General features: G+C 45.5%; 1 long non-coding RNA gene across 1 annotated transcript; it reads left to right on the top strand.

Annotated features, from left to right (window-relative positions):
- The first annotated feature begins 288 nt into the window (after positions 1 to 288).
- On the top strand, positions 289 to 6,389 carry LOC123484373. Its single transcript, XR_006658509.1, has 3 exons — positions 289 to 601; positions 2,138 to 2,305; positions 2,576 to 6,389. It is a non-coding gene; the product is annotated as an uncharacterized LOC123484373 (long non-coding RNA).
- The last annotated feature ends 609 nt before the right edge of the window (positions 6,390 to 6,998 follow it).

Raw genomic sequence — 6,998 nt, 5'->3', positions numbered from 1 at the left:
TGCCCGAACAAGGAGAGGAGGCAGCTTCGGAGGAAGTCATGACAGCACAGCCATTGAAGAGGAGTGGGACAACATTCCACAGGCCACAATCAACAGCCTGATCAACTCTTTGAAAAGGAGATGTGTCGCGCTGCATGACGCAAATGGTGGTCACACCAGATACTGACTGGTTTTCCAATCCACGCCCCTACCTTTTTTTAAAGGTATTTGTGACCAACAGATGCATAGCTGTATTCCCAGTCATGTGAAATCCATAGATTAGGGCCTAATTATTATCTCAATTGACTGATTTCCTGATTCTCAGTAAAGTCTTTGAAATTGTTGCATATTGCGTTTATATTTATGTTCAGTATATAAAGACCCTATTGTGTCCAATCCAAGGCTTTAATGACCATACTCATTAGCAATGTTGCACAGAGATGCAATAATAGATGACTGTGCATATTCAATAATGGCCGTGTTATTGTCTCCAGTCTGAGTCCTACCTCTGTTAACCACTCAGGTCTGCTGTGTTGTGGTCGGTGGTACTCAGCCTGAACATGTGTTAGGAACTCACTCCAAGCAGCAGGAGAGAGCCAGCACCACAGCTCACAGCCCACAGGTGAGAGAAAGAGATTGAGAGACATACAATCACACTCGCATATCAACACACACACACATTAATGATATGACTGACATATGTTCTGATGTGACATACATTATTGTCTCCAGAGGCGTCAGGAAGACTCTAAATCGCCACAGTGGAAACACATCAACACAACCCGTCTGAGAATGACCTATAGCTGAGCTCAAGGTTTACCGTGGTCAACAGCTCTGACACATTTCCAGTCGACTCTCCATTACCGGCGCACAGATCACTTTACGTTTCTAACACATCCTTGAGAGCCCGGGAATCATTCTAGAGCCCCATATTGTTTTGTTTTTGCCTGATTCTGTTTTTTTCAGGTTTTCGCTCTCAAAGTCACACATGTTTTATAGAAAAACAACACAATTGGATGTTCTAAGTCCACAACATTGCTTAGACCACACCAGGAGACAACTTTTGAGGTCTGGAAAAAAGAAAGGTTGATTTTGGGGTGTAGTTACCCTTGAATTGAACTGCACACCAGCCAGAGACTGTTGTTTGGGTAGCGCGTTGTTTCTGTAGCGCTCATTTGATTGCAGAGTTTGCCAAACAAATGGCCACTCGATTTATGCAAATAATCATGATATCATTCTGCCAGGTAGGCTACTTTTTTAGTTAACGTGTAATTTAAAGGTTTTGGGGAAAACCTTTCCATCTACCAGAAGACTGTTGTCATTACATTAGCATCATCGCTAGCGGCTACACGAAGTGGTAGATAAACGTGCACACACAGACATGGACATTCCTGTGCCGTTGCCTCTTCAGAAAGTTGAAGGAAAATACGAATCACTGATGCATTTTGTGCGTCAGGATAATCTTGGGCAAATGAATGTATTTTCTAATAAATGTAGTTGATTTCCAGCTAAGTTCAATACATTTTTGAATTTCGTTTTAATGTCTGGATTCCGTGATTCCGTCAGCGTTCTCCTCAACGCAGATTTTTATAGGGCCCTAGAAATCCCAGTCTCTGCGGTGACTGTCTCTCTCCCCCTCTCCCTCCCTCCCAGTGGCATCTCAGATTGAATAGGGAACAACATGATAACAAACAGTGTCACTTGGACTCAGGCTGCAGAACATTTAGTGAGAGGAACATAGTAAGGTCTATGGTTAGTGTTATTGTTGTTCACCAGAGGGCACCAGAAGCTCCTAGGAAAGAGGTGTTGGGAAGATGAGTGTGCTGATATATTTTCTTGTTATTACCTAAATAATAAAGCTTGGATATAATCTGTTGTAGGTCATCATGTGGCGTTTTAGGATGACTGAACCAAATGGCTTGCTCTTTCTAAATATCTGCTTTTCATTGAGTGAAAGTGTCAGACAGCGTGTTTTAGGGGATCGGTTTGGGCAAGGAGAGGTGCAGAATCACTCATCTTGATCCCATGAATATGTAGTTATTTGGGATGGAAGGTGATTTGTAGATCTGTGATTCTGTGCAGTCCGACTCTAATGTAGTCACTCTCTAACATGCACAACGTATATCTCTGTGACCTCTTCATCCTCCTGTTCCTCCAGGTGCTGGCCCCTAGGTCACCACCCGCCCCCACCCACCACGCCACGGTCATCGTCCCGGCCCCCGCACCGGCCCCGCCTCCCCATCATGTCACCGTGGTAACCATGGGCCCTGCCTCGGTCATCAACACAGCATCCACGTCTCGCCAGAACCTGGACACCATTGTGCAGGTGAGACATGGAAGACGTCAACAGCTGTGGAGAAATTGTAGTTCTATCAAATGCAGGGAAAAAACTGTTCGCTCTCTGAATTTATGGGGAATTTAGCAACTGTTATCTTTGGTATGCTGCAGATAGATTTTTCTTCAGTCAGGTGGCAATTGTCAGTGCATTTCCACGTGTGAACACCAGATGGTGCTGTACTCACTGCGTCTGCCACTGCTGTTTGTCACTCACTTTCTGCTTCCTTCCATATCTCTCTCTCTTTCCCTCCACCTCCAGGCCATCCAGCACATTGAGAGCATCCAGGAGAAGGTGGGGGAGGAGGAGCAGCGGCGGGCGGTGATCGTCACCCAGGGACGCGCCCTCACAGACACAGCGGGGTCCGACACGGCGTCCGACAGCGAGGGGCCAGAGGACTGCTCACTGCCCTGAGGCCTCCCATCACACACAGGGGCCACGAGAGGGGGCCCTGTACAACACCCACAATACTCTGGCTATATGGACATTTATTAGGTTGGCAAGACGGATCAGACTCACACACACACTGAACTAGGATAGTCTACTGTAACCGGATACTTACACATACACACTTCTTTCTGTCTCTCTCTTTTTTGCTTTCTTGCTTCTTCTCAAACCGGACCAAAACAATCAGTAGAAAGGTGATGGGTTGACCTGACAGTTCCACATAGCTCAAGCAGCCAGCAGCCTTCCCATCGGTCACGACGCACCCATCCAACCCACTCCCTCTCTGGGACCTGCTGCTCTAGAGGGCTGCATGAGTATAGAGGTCTCACACCCAGTTCCAGCCTGGTCCCCTGGCTCAGTCGTCCAATGGAGACTCTTTTTCACCTTCTCCAAAACCAACCAAGCAATTTATGCCCAGCGAGCAGGAGAACGCGCCTGGATAGGAAAGGTGTACCCCAACCAGCAGCACAGCCATCCCAGGCGACCCCATACCCCCCATACTAGAGATCATCTCTCCAAGAAATCTTCTACTTCCTGTATCTCTTCACCATATCTCTGCCCAGAGGGGATCTCCCCTGAGCGATGAGACACTGTGAGCATTCAAAGACACATTCTGAATCAGATCCAACACACCTTAGTAAGAGAAAATGTTGTCGATTTTCTGTTTGACTTCACAAAGAATTTGTAAGAGTTTGCGTTAGAGGTTTTCCTTTTGATCTTGTGTTCTCTGGTGGATAAATCACAGGGATTGTACTGAAACGTGACAACACAGAAAAGGCCCCATATTGACACAGCTAGAGGTCGCTATCTAGTCTCTGTTCATTTCAGTGGTGCTGTTAGGAGACCAAGCTAAAGCTAAGCTTGCTATGGAAAGAGGAGGAGTGCACTTACGCTTCCCTCTTTCTCTTTTTACTGGGCTGGGTTCCCAGTACACATTTATGTAGGCCACGCTCTCCCCTAACTACAAAAAAGTATGTTGGTTCCCTCAGTAGTACAGCACAGAACCTGTATCACTAATTCACCTTTTTGTCTGTTGCTTCGGACATTTTGGCATCTAGCTTGTTGTATAAGTTAATCGATGGGTACGTCTGAGTTTTTAAAACCCTTTCTGTGTGTTTTTGCTCTTATACACATAGGGTAGGCTGGTGTATCCAGCTCCACACTGTCATTAGGTGGGTTGTGTTCGGGGCGAGGAAAGCCCTGTATTTGGGACAGGCCTCTTTTTGATATTGTAGGAGAACACACACACCCTCCTGTGCAATTAATGGTCCTGCATCTTATAAAGCTCCTCCCATCATCTGATAAAGCTCCTCCCACAATTTGTCTCTGAGTTTTGGAAACATCTCTCTGATGTTTGTGAGTTTAGATCCTGAACGGCCAATGATATCGATTGACTGAGCATTTCACTCTATGTATTCACTAATAGGAACAGGCGTCCTGAACGGGGGCAGGGCAAACACTGGTATCACGATACTACTCGGCATCGTGATACTTGGCTTGGTATCACATAATTAGTCAAATGTTGATATTGTGACAACCCCCACTGAAAATAGGCACATTTTCTTGCAGTTTCCAATAATTTTTTTAATTTTTTGGTCACCTTTTTGGGCACTCACCAGTTAGCATCCCTGGCTATTGTCGGTTTTTAATATTGTGCTTTTGAGCGTGTATCATTCTCTCTGTAAAGTCTGTCTTAATATGATTGTTTTGTTGTGCCTCAAATACGGCAGTGGTTTTACAGGAACCACAGACACTTTTTCAAAACATTTTTTGAGAGGTCCCGGAGTTTGCCCAGGCTGACCTGATTGAAACCATGATCTATTGGAGGTTCTCCTATCCCCTGGAGTGAGGGGTGAGTGCAGACATACCGATGTACAGTAAGGGTGTGTTCAAGAGACCCAGATTCTGTGCAGATTGTCAGATCCTTGCAATACCTGCAGAAATTTTGCAGAATATGCCCATCTGGATTGCATCCAGTATAACACACTGCCTGGGGTGTGCGGAGAGAGAGGAGGGGCAGCGGCTTGCCATAACACAGCTTCTAATGTGCATGGTAGGCACTGTGAGGCCAGCCTTAACTCAGCCCTGGAGTCAGAGCGAGAAAGAGGTAGAGGCTGACTACACCTATAGGGAAAGCCTGAACACTGGTCAATAGGATTGATACGGTAAACCTTTTTGTCGAGAACCTCTCAATATAAATACACACTTGGCGGCTTATGCATGGCTTTAGTGTGCTGTGGATGCATTGTTTTTAGACATTCCAGAAGATTCTACCATTACATTTAGCATCTTTAACTGGCACTTTTCAAGAGCAAAAAGCAACGGTTTTGGCCACAATACGGCCAAAAACAAAGGGATCGATTTTGATGCAAAATAATTTGATGGCAAATTGGATTGATATGTTGATTGTCCCTTATGTCTTCCCTTTGAGTGTAGAGGGAGTCCTTTACTGCTGGACAGATTAGACGCATCTCCCTCTTATCCATCCTTCTTGGTATTTACAGTGGATTCACACTGGCCACATTCAAGGCCACTTCATTGCAGCCGCCTGCCAGACCTCACAACGCCTGGATAGGTGTTTTTGTATCAGCTTACCACAAAATTATACAGCCAACTGATGCCCGACTGGAAAGTCAATGACGTGGCACGCAACCATAGGTTGCTGCGTGCAGTGAGACTGCAATATAGTCCACCTGGAACGCGACCACTGTGTTCACCCAGGCAGAAAACAAGCTGAATGGTTACTGCGATACATATACAGTACTTTCCCTTAGCCATGTTGAGTTCCATTATTTGGAAATGGTCAGTGATTCTTGGGGTGTGCCCTCTATAAACCTTATAATCTGGATTGGAGGGGGCAGTCCTCAATATTGATTGCTGAACAAAATGTTATTTTGTCTGTAGAAACCTTTTCGTACCCCTTTTCAGTACCTGTGTTCAAACATTTCCTCTGCTGATGCCAAGCACTGTCCCATTGATTTTTTGGTGTATCTTCTAGGCTATCCAATATTTCTGTAAGATACATAACAGATTGTCTGTGAGGAGGGCGGGGTCAGGGAGGGGGGTCATTGAATGGGGGGTTACGATTCTAAAGCACTTACTGTACTATATATGGGAGAGGGTTCCTCTTATTTTTCTTAAAGGGGGCCTCTCCTTGGCTGAAGCTCTTGATATGTTGTGAGACTAAAACCACACAGCTGTGTATTTTCCTGTGTCTGACCCGGTCATATACCCTGGGTGTATTCATTAGGCACCAAACGGAAGAAAATGGACTGAAACAGCACTACCTGACCTTGCCCAATAAGAAACAGTTGTTTTCGTTTTCCATTGCTACGGTGTGCCCTAGTGAATACGACCCCTGTCTGTCTGTCCCTCATCTCTTTGTCTGTCTGTAGTCAACACAAGACTCTCATCCTGTCTTCCCTCGCCCTATCCCTCGCCCTCCTCTCCTCCCCAGCTCCTCTTTATCTGTTGTCTTAATTATGTTTTGTTGGACAGTCAGTCCACACGGTCGTTGAGAAGCTATTATATTTTGAGTTTTTTAGAAGAAGAATAAACTTGTGGGCGGATAAAGAAGAGGCTTGTGCCTTTTGTAAAGACAGAATAATAAAGTTTGTACTTCATTTTTTACAAGTTGGTCTCGTTTCTGTTTGTTATCGCTATCACTTTGTGTAGCTAGCATGTTAGCATTTAAGAGCAATTTAACTATGTCAGATGAATATCTGTTTTTAACTTATGAAATGTTTAAGGCAGTGCAATTTCTATGATACCGGTGATGTTATAGCAAAGGGTTAAAAAAGGGTTCTGTTCTGTAGTCATAAAACAGGTTTTATTGAACATGGCCCAGGTTCTCGCTCTCCTTCCTTCCCTCCTGTTGGTTCACTCTCCAGCGCTCTGGTTTATGTACAAGTGTCCCTTTGTGATTGGTTGTCGTGCCAGAAGCCCCCTGCCGCCTGTGCCGATCCCCTGTCAGGCTGGTCCGGTGCTAAATAAAGATGGCCCACCGTCACCATCGGAGTCTGTGACAGTTTGCAGCACTGGTGACTCCAGTAGGTGGCATGTCACTGTCCTCTAGTACTAGGGTGTCTATGCAGTGTTCATTTTCAGTCTCTCTCTCTCCCGCTCTTCCTCTCTCTCATTCCCTCACTCATACTATCTCGGCCTGTCTAGCGCACAGGTTCACACTAGACATGTGATTGCCATTCAAAAATGTCCCATTGGAATTGTGTAATAACTG

Source organism: Coregonus clupeaformis, unplaced genomic scaffold (genome assembly GCF_020615455.1).
Source record: "Coregonus clupeaformis isolate EN_2021a unplaced genomic scaffold, ASM2061545v1 scaf0293, whole genome shotgun sequence".
NCBI lineage: Eukaryota > Metazoa > Chordata > Actinopteri > Salmoniformes > Salmonidae > Coregonus > Coregonus clupeaformis.
Note: the sequence above shows the minus strand (reverse complement) of the source record. Positions and strands in the feature narration are given on the sequence as shown.